This window comes from Heloderma suspectum, chromosome 1 (assembly GCF_057233095.1).
Source record: "Heloderma suspectum isolate Gila_16-S chromosome 1, 16-S_ref, whole genome shotgun sequence".
Lineage (NCBI taxonomy): Eukaryota > Metazoa > Chordata > Lepidosauria > Squamata > Helodermatidae > Heloderma > Heloderma suspectum.
Genome location: NC_139458.1, coordinates 49,770,880 through 49,784,154, shown reverse-complemented (window position 1 = coordinate 49,784,154; position 13,275 = coordinate 49,770,880).

Here is a 13,275-nt window from a genome sequence, read left to right as displayed (position 1 = left end):
TACAATATAGAATCAAAATTAAAACTAAAATAAAACCTAGCAGCAGGACAAAGATTTAAAATACAGTAACAGATTTAAAACAACAGAAACTGTAAAACTAAAATCCACTTTAAAATTAAAAATACAACAAGAAAAGAGTAAAGAGCAGTGGTCAAGATGTCCAACGTTGGGATGATGTAGGGGGTCAATAAAAGAACTGTACTGAAAGTTAATAACTAAATGATTCCAGGCACATAATAACCAGTAAAATTAACCGAACAGTTAAAATACTTTGAAAATATCAACTGAGCATCAAAAGATTCAAAGGGTAATAAAATAAGAAATAGTAATAAGCAACAACCTCACAAACACTTTTATGGATGTCACTAGTATCAACAACTTTGATGACAATGGTGATATGAGAACTACCATAACAAAGTCAACAGTAAAAAAAAGAACTTGCAGCTGAACGTTCAGCAGAAACATTTCCAAATTCACAGATTACTGTTGTTGATGGGCATGTGGTTCTTTAGATTATCCACTGGCCACCCTAAGAGGAAGGTGCAGATAAAGACCTCATGTGTTCTAAGAACAGGGATGGAATAAGCGTGGGCTTATTCCATCCCTGCTGCCAAGGGCCTGTCAGCCACATCCTCCGAACATTCAGCATGCATGAGAAGGCCCTACATACATGCTGACATACATGTGTAGACCTCCATCATACAAAGGTTGGGGGATCCTGGCCCAGAATCCCCACCCCACATTTGTGGACGCACTCTTTAAGGAACTCTGGGTTTCCAGAACAATGTGAAAACTGAGGTAGACAGTGCTGAACTGATGAATCAATTATCTGACTCAATATAAGGCCATTCCCATTTCTCTTCAACTGTAGGGTTCAGATTTCAATGGAACAGCACTCTACCCACCAGTGTTCTGTATCCTAAAGCTTGATAGAGCAATGCCAATGGTTTGTTACCCTTTCCTCCCCTGGGTAAGATGCTATGCTTTGCTTTCTCCCCAAACACACAAATAGCTTCAAAATTCAGATCCTTCTGGCTCCCCATTGCTAAAGTCTGGATGCTTGATACCAAACACGGGGTAAGAATGGAGGTCCATTGTTCTAAACCAGGGGTGGGGAACCTCAGCCAATCTGGCCCCTAGGGTTCCCCAGATGGCCATGCTCTCTTCCCTGGCCCACCCCCCTTTCCCCAACCATGGATAGTTCAATGGTTTTCCAGCTTTTGTGTAGTTTTCCCCCCATTCTAAAGGGTTGACATGCCTCTTCTAAGGCTTATTTACTGCCAGTAAGACCTTTAAGCTAAATATGCTGGTATTCTTTTGTATTTTTTGTCTTTCTGGCCCTATCCCCTTTGTCTTTGGCCCTGCCCACCATTGGAATGTGGTCCCTGAGAGATTCTCTGAAACTGAATTTGGCCCTCGAGCTGAAAGAGATGCCCTACCCCTGTTTTAAACTGATTAAAAATGGGATTTGACTACCTGGGAATGATTACCCTCTGGGACTAGGAATGTCCAAAATGTACACATTTTTGGACTGTCAGATGTACACATTTGTGGTAATATGGACCAAATAGTAGGAAGTGACATATAAACATATACAAATAGTGGGAGACTTTACGAAATCATCAGCATAGAGTCACACTTGGAATGCAGCATTGTAGAGGTGATTTTTCTCTGAACCATGGCAGGGAGGAAAAGAATTAACCTCTTCCTCCCCATCCCCATGCTTCTGAAGCTGCTCAGGCTGCCCTGTAGCTGCTATTTCCCAATTTTAAAAAATGCAATGCAATTGCATTCACACAATTAACCCCAGAGTGGTCATGAATGGATTCATACGTTTCACATAGGTGGGAGACCCAATATGAATGTTCAGCGAACATTCATAACTCTGTGTTTTAGAATATAACCTACAGCAGCCTTCCCCAACTAGGTGCTCTCCAGATGTTTTGGACCACAACTCCCATCATCCCCAACCACTGGGCATGCTAGCAGGGACTGACAGGAGTTGTGGTCCAAAACATCTGGAGGGCACCAGGTTGGGGAAGGCTAGTCTACTGTATATAGTGGAATCACTATAATTCACGACCAAGTGTCAAATTTTAAGATGACTGAAGAGAAGAAGCTGGCATGATGTCTCATGATTATCTGAATGGGACCATATAAAGGGTTTCAGTCTATAATTTTTTTACAACTCTCTTCGATGTCTATTTAATCTCTGTGATTATTTTTCTCTCCTTGCTGTTTCTCTCTTTTTTGCTACACACCATTAAGATTAAGAAATCATGCTCTCAGAGGTCAACATGAACTTCAACTTTGCTGCCCTTGGATGTGTGCCTTGAAATAGAATTCATTTTGTACTTATTCATTGTTACCAATAATCTCCATTACAGCCGCCACACATGAGCCAAATCAGGATTAATATTTTATTGTGATTTGTGCTGTACAAACACAGAGGTTAGTGTTGTCCTGGCACCCCCCCCCAAAAAAAATTTTTTTGACATGTTGTTTGCTACTTATCACACTATATAACTCAGTTGTGGTTTGGGATTTTACATGCCTTTGGCTTTAGCATTAAATTCCACAATGTTCATATATATCTGTTTGTGTGTGTTTGAAGCACTTCACAGTTGGAGCCTAAAGGTGGATAAGATGGATGGTAACAGGCCAGGAGCAGCCAAATTAATCCTTGGCTTATAACAGAGATTCAGCAAGTTCAAATGTGCTATTTCTAATGTGGGTAGTTTCCTTTCTAGTCTGGACCACCCTATCCTTCTCTTGCATTAAGAACATAAGAACATAAGAAGAGCCCTGCTGGATCAGACCAAGGGTCCATCTAGTCCAGCATTCTGTTCACTCAGTGGCCAACCAGCTGTTGGCCAGGAACCCACAAGGAGGGTATGAGCGCAACAGCACCCTCCCGCCCATGTTCTCCAGCAACTGGTGGACATAGGCTCACTGCCTCTGGTCCTGGAGGTAGCACATAGCCATCAAGACTAGTAGCCATTGATAGCCTTTCCTCCAGGAATTTGTCCAGCCCGCTTTTTAAGCCATCCAAATTGGTGGCCATCACTACATCCTGTGGTAGCGAATTCCATAGTCTAACTATGCGCTGTGTGAAGAAGTACTTCCTTTTATCTGTCCTAGTTTTCCAATTGCTGGGAAATGTTGGACATAGGGGATTTTCAAACAAGGGAGTTTTGTGTGCATTCTGAAGTGGTACAGATCAGTGAGAAGCCCCTCCTGTACATGGGCCCTCCTATACATTTGAAGGAGCTTTTGAATCAGATCCTGAACAAAGATTCCCTGCACTCAACTATGGATTACTGCAGAGGCCAAAGGTATGGATTCTGTAGTGTATGTGGCCCAGCTTATCTGAGTTAAGTTAGGAGGAGGGCCACTTTATGCACACACACACATACATGTCACACATGTATGTATGTATGTATGTATGTATCATCTATCACACATGTATTTGTATTTATATTCTGCATTTTGTCCCTAAAAAGAGCTTCCAGAATACACCAAACAAACATATAATTAAAATCCAATAAAAAGACAATTAAAAATGAAGAATGGGAAAATAAAAGGAAGGGTTGATATATGATCTGAACAGAATTCTGTGGAAGAAGTTTCTCAACAATAAGCACAAAGGACTGGAAAAGAGTAACAGATTCTAGTTTCAGATCAAAGCCAGTTCAACAGCATTGTGTTAAGACAGCAGAGGTGGGCAGTGAAAGATACTCTAATGCAGGGGTGGTGGACCTCCAACTCCCACCATACCTCAGCATTGGCCATGCTGGCTAGGTTTGATGGGAGTTGGAATCCAACAACATCTAGAGAACTACTGGTTCCCCACCCACCCTTGCTTTAATGGATAACAGGAACTGCCTTGCCCCACATCTCCACAGCCACCTTCTATGAACATACTAGAAACAAGCCAGCCTAACAACAGAACTAATTGTGATGTGAAAAAATAGTGATAAACTCCATAATATATTCCTTTCAAAACAAGGCAGGCATTCAATACCATCGAAGCTGCCCTGTGGATTCTAGCTCACATTTCCATAGCAAATAATTTCACACATCACAAAGTTGCACTGTGAGCTCCTGTGCTGGATTAGTCCAGGGTAGGCCTGGTTTCATGATATATGAAAGGACTAAAAGCATGAAATGGCATCAATAATTCTCACTTCTGCAGCAAAATATGAGCTGAGTCTTCAGGTAAGATGGGTGGCTACCAGAGAGAGAGAGAGCTTTCTCAGTGGTGGCACCCCAATTTAGTAACACTCTCCCCAGAGTATTCTGCCTGGCACCTATTTCCTTCCTTCCCCCCCCCCCAAGGTCTTTTAGTCATAATTGTAGTCCTGTTGATTATGTTTATCTGTCTTTGAAGATCTTGGTGCCTTTTTATTTTTGTGATTATTATGATTGTTCAAATTTGCCTTGTTTGTACTGTAATTATTTTTGTCTTTTCTTCTTAAGAAAACCATTCTGGGAATTTGTATTAAAGGATGATATAAAAAAGTAAAAACTAAAAAGATAACAAGTAAGAGTGCAATGCTAACCCCCCTATCTAGTTCACGGGCAGCAGAGGAAAGGAAGGATTGGGGGAAGGTGCCTCTTTGCTGACCTCTGCCTGCAGAGAGGAGCACCACCAGTAAGGAGGCATCTGCCAGCCCCATTCCATCCCTGAAGAGTTCTGCAGGTGCAAATCTACTTAAAGTGGTCTTCCCACTGGAAAGCCCCCAAAAGCGGACATTATGGGGCAGGGTGACAGCAGCTTTGGATATGCTGAATCCAAAGTCCTGCAGATCCTCTGAGGGGTCTGATGCTCAGGACCCTCACCTAACCAGCTGGGAGCTGGAGTAGAAAAATGGGGGGAAACCACCACTACACCTTCTGTCCTGACTGGCACAAGCCAGCAGGACTTGGGATATGGTGGTGGATCTGCCATTTTCCTCGCTGACCCACTTTGGATTACTCTGTTAATACGTAAGTAGGTAAGTAATTAATATTAGGGCAGAATGGAAGCGGTTCATCATGCTGAGACTACTGTCTTTGGAAGGAGAAAGCTTTTCTGTATTTGTTTAGTAGTAGTAGTGGTAGTAGTAGTAATAGTAATAGTAATTTTATTTATATTTCCCTTTCCTCCAAAGATAGATAGATAGATAGATAGATAGTCAACTTGTATACAAAGTTATATAAAATCAACCAATAATTTTAAAACACAACAAACAAATGGTCAATAAAGACAACTTAACTAGAGCAGCAGCAGCAAAAACTAAAACAGCACAAAGGCAACTATAACAGCAGAATAATTAATGTTAAACGTACTGTTAAAACAAGTATGGTTTCAAAACCCATCTAAAAATGGGAAGAGAGGGAACCTGTTGGATCTCCTCAGAGAAGGTGTTCCAAAGCTGTGGTGCCATCACTAAAAAGGCCTTGTTCCTGGTTTCCACTCATTTTCAGGAGCAATAGAACAGAAAGCAGGGCCTCTTAGGGCTCAGGCAGGTTCATAAGGGCAAAGGCAGTCAGTCCGTGAGGTAGTTTGGTCCCAGATATTATCCAATATCTTTCACCAGAATTGAATTTAGTGTGTCAGGAAGAGGGAAGACATGACATACAGATGAAAGGCAAAGAGTTTGGATACAATGAAAGCAGGTGGGGTAAAATTAGGATGTGGCTTAATGAGAACTTTAGAAAAGGACAAAAGGATTAGAGTTGTTTCTGGCTTACCCTTCTACATAAGTGGGTAAAGTCCTGATTTATGATTGGGCCAAATCTCATATTAGAATGAGGGAATGCATTTTTACCCTGCTTCTCATCCAAGGTTCCTGAAATGCCATTATCACAAGGAAGACTCAACTCCACAAAGGCACAGAGGGAGAGAAGTATGAATCATGATTAAAAACAAAAATGCAAATAATATTTAATATGCTGGGTGGTTCTTGCATACATGTTGTGGAGAGCAACCCCACTAGTCTATGGAATGTTATCTGTAAGTCTGATGATTTACGTATGTATGAAACGATAAATCATACGTACTGATTTATCCTGAACACGTTGATCTCCTCTACATACCTCTCATTCCATTAACATTCTTCAGAAGTAAGAGGAAATCTGGAGGGAGAAGGACAAAACAATGGATACTCTCTGGAGACAGGAAAGCAGTGATGCAAGTTATATTTCTTGAGAACAGGTGAAACTCAGTGGGACTTACCTCTGAGAAAGCATTCATAAGAATGTGATGTAACCATTGTTATATTTCCTATGCAGTCCACATTCCGCTAGAAGCAGGAACAAAACTCCATTGATTCCAAAAGATCTGAATTATATCCTTAGTTCTATTATCTCTAAAGTAGGGGTGGCTTCCCCCAACCTGATGCCTTCCAGAAGTTTGGGACTACAACTCCCATCAGTTCCACCCAGCATGGCCAATGGTCAGGGATGAAGAGAGTTGTAGTCCAAAAAATCTGGCAGGCACCAGGTTGGGGAAGATATCTTTTTGACTGGGTGAACTTATTGCTGCTTATTTACAGTGGTGCAGTGGTAAATTTTGAAGTGCAGGAGCTCATCATGACAGACCCCATAGCCACACGCCCAAGGAGAATCCATAGTCATGCTTTCAGGAGGCAGATTGTTCCTAAATCCGATTTAACCAAAGGCAACTGTGTGGAAATGTGTGTGTAAGCCATGGGAAGCTAAACCTCTCTCAAATAATTTTCAGCTTTCTTTAAAAATATTGTCTTCTCCCAGTTTAAGATGCGTTAACAACATTGGGACGGTTTGAAGCTGCACAACAGATCAAAAGAGGAAACCACTGGGAAGCAGTTTAAAAGGGCAGGGTTTGAAGATCACAACTGAAATAATAATGGGTACCATAAATCAGGACTAAGGTGCAATTAACTGGAGACCCTGCAGGCTTTGATTCTCAACAGACAATAGTTTTAATAAAGCTGAAAAGTGCTTTGAGAGTAGCATCGTTCCTGAAGATGTACACCCCGTTTCTTTTGCTCCACAAGCACATGTGGTCAAAGAGGTTCTGCAGGATTCTTAAATAATACAAAAACCTACACAACCTGTTCACTAAACGCAAAAGTAGAATAAGTGTACACACCACGAGGAATTCCTCTGTCAAACCACTTCCAACATTCCTGGGGGTGGGGGATCATCTGTGTCTGGTCTTCTTTCAAATGGATTTAAATTATAATTATATAGAACTACCAACTCAGCCACTGATTTCAGAACATTTTAAGTCAGAACATTCTTGAACCACATGCTGCTAATTCCTATAACATTTCAGGTTCTTCCAGGCCAGGTGTGTTAGGGCTCTGTTTGCTCAGGAAGCTGACAATTGGGGGAAGTGGCCTGTGTTGTTCATCTCCATTGCCACGTGCATTGCTGTTTTGTTTCTGTCAGCAATAGCAGGAAGCTACAGGCAGTTACTCACCTCCAGCTGCACATGGCCAGAACAGTACTGTTTATTTTTGTTGCTCAAAGCTAAAAAGTACATTTGGCTGGTACATGAGAACTATATCAGCCTTGTCCCAGGGTAGAACAAAATGAGAAGGATAATCAAGTCTCAGGCATTTTTGTCTTGGTTTATACAGCCCCATGGCAGCCAGTCCTGAGCATTGTGTCCAGCCTACATACACGCCTTCCTGATCTCACATGTGAACTCCATCCCAGGTGAGCAGGTGTCAGGCTTTACTAGAACCCTGGCCACCAGAGCCAGAGGCAAAATAGTAACTCTGGAGGACAAGTGGAGGTAGAATTAAGGAACACAGAATTAAGCATATACATTTAGAGCATGTCCTATGCCAAGAAATTTGTTTTCAGTATCACAAGGGTGCTCACAGTCCATTCACACAAAAATCCACTCCAGGTTTTTCCCTAACCTTCCTTCACTTCAGCAGCCTAATTAAGGAAAGCAGGCTGAAGGCAACCAGGGGTGGGCAACTTGTGGCCTAGGACTCCTATCAGCCCTAGCCAACATAGCCAATGGTGAGGGATGATGCAAGTTGTAGGCCAAAACATTTGGAGGCCCACACATTGCCCACTTATGTTAGATGTTGCTATGTTTAAACCCGGGTTGGGGGGAAAATCCAGGCCACATACACCCCTGTAGCTTCTAGTGTAGCCTCTCCGCCCCACCCCCCCACTGCTGAAATTTGGCAGTGCGGTGGCAAAAAGATCAGTTTGTCGCTAAATTTCATCAGCAAACCATGACAAAAGCTTAAAAGCAACATATTTAGCTTGAAAACAAGCTAATGAGGCAGTGAGGTGTAGTGGGACTCAGTAGATCTGGGTTCTAGTGTCCACTCGGCCATGAAGCTCACTGGGTAACTTTGGGCCAGTCACTGATTCTCAGCCTAACTTACCTCACAGGGCTGTTGTGAGGATAAAATGGAGAGGAGGAGGACCATGTAAGCCACCCTGGGTATCTTGCAAGAGGGGAAAAGGCAGTATATAAATGTAACATTAAAAATAAATAAATAATAAATAATTCGTCCCTGTTAAGCCTCTGTTGTGGTCTGACATAAAAATTCAGTTGAAAGCCGCCATTCTTTTTGCTACCACTGCCATGCTGCCACATTTCGGTGGTGGGGTAGCAGTGGCAGGAGTAAAACTCACAGGAGATGGGAAGTGGCCCATGGACTCCCTGCAGCTGTCCACCCCTAGTTTAAGCATTTGGGAGATCTACTGCAAGCTACCCTGGAATCTGCCAGTAAATCCAAATCTACCTCCTGCCCATACCTGAACTACAGCACATCCCAGGAGGCTTGTTTTGGCAAGGCTCCTATGCTTTCAACAGCTGCACAATAGGCAGAAATTCAACAGGAGAAGCAATGATGGAGAACAGTTCACCCACTAGACATCTATCTTTCACAAATATGTTAGCAGGGCCAGAGTCTTGCTAAGCAAATAAAAGTTGGCATCTTTTCACTGATGGCTTTGGCAGAGACCTCACAGAAATTAAGCCTTTTTATGAGGCAGGATCCAAGGCTACTCTTGAGCAATTTGGTTAGAAAGGAAGGATCAGTCCTCCATAATGTGCCTTGGATTGCCGCCCATTTATAATTTTACGGATAAATGTCCATATTTTGAAAGCTTTATCCACAATAAGCAGAAAATGTCTTATGGGTGGAGTTTGTCCTTTTTCAGTCAGACCTGCCTTCAGTTTAAAAAATACGCACTGAAGGAAAATTGGCCTCTTAAAGAGAGCAAAAAGCAGCGGCAAAAATCCCTTTTTTAAAAGGTCCTAAAGTATAATTGTATTGTAGATATATTTATTTATATACTATGTCTAGTTAATGTGTATTATATTTGTACCCCACCCTATCCTATGGGCTCAGGATAACTTAGAACACTCTAATCATCCATCTCTGTTTAATGTAGTAGGAACTACAGAAGGAGAGGGCTATATCCCTCATGTCCTGTTTGAGGGCTTCCCATATGCAACTGGATGGCTACAGTGGGAAACAGGACGCTGGACTAGATAGGCCTCTGGTCTGATCCAGCAGTGCTCTTCTTATATGCTTCTTATTTCAGATTAATTAATCTTGAATGGTGGCATGATCATGAATTTAAGCTATGAGACAATAACAGCAGCAACTGTGGTTCAGCATGCCCTCTCCAACACTGGCAACTGACTGGACAGTTTCATGTCACATTCTATATACTGCAACAGCAAATAAAAATGTTTCAATGACAACATATTTATTGTCGCCTGTTATCAGGAAGCAAATCAGGAACAAAACCTCCAAAAGGGCTCTAACAATTTAAACAGACATCTAGTTCTTGGGTCAGAATATAACGGGCGCTATAATAATGTACTAACACCTCTATCGTCCCCTGGCCATACATATATACAAAAATATTGCTCAAGTGGCTTTAAAAAAAAATTTGCCATCAAGTAAGGCAGATAGCAGAGTTTGGAAAAGTAGTCTTGAAAAGCCACTTTTACAATGTAATTCTATAAACGTATACTCAGAAGTAAGTTCCATTGACCTCAAGGGGGTTTACTCCCAGGTAACTGGATATAAGATTGGAGCTTTAGAGGCAGGAATATAAGATCTTGTAAGTATAGTTGTTGGGCATGCCCAGCCTTAAGGTAATGATACCGCAAGGAAAATGTAAGGGTTGAAAATAGTTTGTGAAGTTGGTGTACTGCCCACCCTGCTGCCCAGAAGCCTTCCTGACCGAGCTGGCAGAGGTGGTCTCAAGTGTGGTTTTGGAGGAACCCAGGACGATCGTTCTGGGTGGCTTCAGCTTCCACACTGAGGCTCTCTCTGGACTCGGTGGACTTCATGGCCTCCATGACAACCATGGAGCTGTCTCAGTTTGTCAGTGGCCCAACACATGAAGCAGGGCATACCCTTGATTTGGCTTTTGCTCCAAGCTATGAGATGAGTAATCTGAAAATCGGGGCGTGGGGGGGTCCAAGTAACTCCATCGTCATGGTCAGATCATTTCCAGGTGAGATTTGAACTCATGGCATTACTTCCCTCCTGCAAGGGTGGGGGACACATTCAGATGGTCTGCCCCAGGAGACTGATGGAATCTGATGGATTTCTGAATGCTCTTGGGGATTTCCCAGTGGAGAAAGCTGGTGATCTGGCCGAGGCCCTAGCCTCACTGTGGAACAGTGGGATGTGAAGGGCCATCGAATCAATTGCACCTGAGTGCCCTCTCCGGTGCCATGGAACCTATTCTGCTCCCTGGTATACTGAGGAGCTATGGGCAATGAAACAAGCTGGACTTCAGCTAGAACACAAATGGCGCAAGTCTCGAAGCGAACATGACTGAGCATGCTGTAGAGCACATAATCATGCCTATTGTGTGGCAGTGCGGGCAGTGAACAAGGCTTACTTGGGACCAAGATACCTGCTTCTCCCTTATCAATCTGTCTGGTCACTGAGGTCATTGGAGGGCTTGCTCCAATGAATACAGATGTATGTATGTATGGCTCCCCTATGCAAGGGAGAATCCTGAGTATCCAAAGACTCCCTCTCACATGAAGCTGTACATGCATGTTTTTATGTCCCATATACAACCCCTCCACACTGTTGATAAATGTGCAGGTGGCAGGGGCATGGCTAGCATGGATGCACATCAGAGTATGGGGGTGTAGCCAGCAGGAATATTCCTGTTTGATCATGTGAACCCCCCTATTAACACAGAAAATTGCAGGCCTGCACATAATTTGCTGGGCTAAAAGGTGGCAACCTTAGAGTTCCCTGTTTTTAGCCCTGAAAGACTGGTGTGAAGGCCCTTGTAATGTCCTCAATGCCCAGGTAGATTTACCAGGCCCTGATCCTGTAAGAGCCTCCGCACCTTTTAGAGTTGCATAGAAGGGTGAACTCCACCAGATGCAGTTTCTCCCACCTCAGCACCACGTCCCCCTTTTTGAAAACCTGCACCCAGTAACATTCCCCCTGCTATGAAACATTGAAGAGGTCAAACACTTCTCCCTGGGTCTGGCCCTGGCAACCTGAGGCCTGGGAAATGTAAACAGTGAAGGATTGCCTGGGCCTGTTGCAGGAATGATCATTACGGGGTTGCCAACTCCTCAACTGGCCTCTGTAGCTGTGTCTTTAAAAATAGTTTGACCTGTGGATATTAGCTGGTGGTTATGTTTATCTCTCCATGCCGTGAAAAGCGACAGCCTTTCTGCAGATAAGGCTGCTGTTAAGGGCACAATAGCAGGCCAGGGCTAGTCTGAGTTGGACTCATCTGTCTGTCAGTGAAGAATCTTAGATTACTGTCTTACAACCTGGGCTCATCCCATGATTGGGGTTTTCCAGAGTTGGGGTCTCAAAAGGAAATGGGGGGGGCAGTGTCACAAGGAAGGTTTAACATGAGACCTTCCCTCCAGTCTCTGACCTACCTATTCTCAGAACTGTAGCAGACAAAGGGTCTTGCCATTATTGTGGACCACATGAAGGGCGCTTGGCAGTCCAAGAGATTCCCGTTCCCATGGCAATTTTGCTTAATCGGCTGCAGAGTTCTGAGCCTAGACAAAAACAAACAGCAGGCTCCAGATGCTAGCTAACAGAGCAGGGCTGTTACCATAGCGAGAGCAGGGTGAGGACGTCTGGCAGGGCTGTGTTTGCGTTGCCCTCAAACACTGTTTATACTGCATGCGCATGCATGCACATACATCCTGCAGCATGTGCAGGAGGGCAGCTGTCATGATGACGCACAGTGGGAGCAATCCAAAAAGCAGCCATGCTCTGCAAGGGAGGGAGGGTTTCTGCTCCACTGGGAAATAAATAGGCCCCCCCTTTTCTCCCTCAAGTAAAGAATACATAGGGCTGTGTGGAATAAGTTGTTGCCCTGCAAAACGTAAATGCTTCTTCAGGCAATCTGAACTCTATGCCAAGAAAAGCTGAATTCTACAATCCGTATATATAAATTGTGCAAACAGATCTGCACACCTTCTTTTCCATTGTTTTTCCATTCTTTTTTGCTATTTGCTTAATTGTTTCTATGAGTATTGCCCATATTCCCTTGAGCAGCTTTCTTCAACCAGGTGCCCTACAGAAGTGTTTGGACTATAATTCTCATCAGTCCTGGCCAGCATGGTCTTTCCCAACCCTGCCTGGACATTTCAGGGATTGAACCTGGGGTCTTTTTGCATGCAAAGCATGTGGGCAGAATATTTGAAAGACTGCTTGCTTCTGTATGAATCTGCCTGTAGTTTAACAGGCACCACTAAGAGAGTCTAAGTCAATGGGAACATAGGACAGGGCCATCTCTGTGCTGGCACCCCAATTGTGGAAGTCTTTCCATAAGAAGGTTAGGCTGACCCCTTCTTTGTTTAGTTTTAGGCAGCCATTAAGATTTTGTTATTGTTGTTCCACATGGCTTTTGAGTGACTTTAACATATTAACTCTGCTTTGTTTCTAAAATATTGTTTTTTTTCCAGTTCTTCATTTGCGGTGTTATTATGTTGGTTTTGAAGTTTAAAATTGTTTTAATATTCTAAATTCTAAGTTGCTTTTGGGGCCTTTTTTTAGTTAAAAGGCAACCCAGAAATAACTGGATGGATAGATAGATAGATAGATAGATAGATAAGCTTTGTGGCTCAGACTTCAGAAGCTCAAATAGTCTACGCTGCCAGCTCAGCATATCTATCTATCCTATGGACACAGCTGGCTTTAGCAGTCATAATAATACCAACCCAGAATGAGATAAGATGGAATTTGTGTGTGAGAGGAAAATAGAAGGGATGCAGAAGGGGGAGCACCTTTTGAGTGAAAGCAGGTGTCA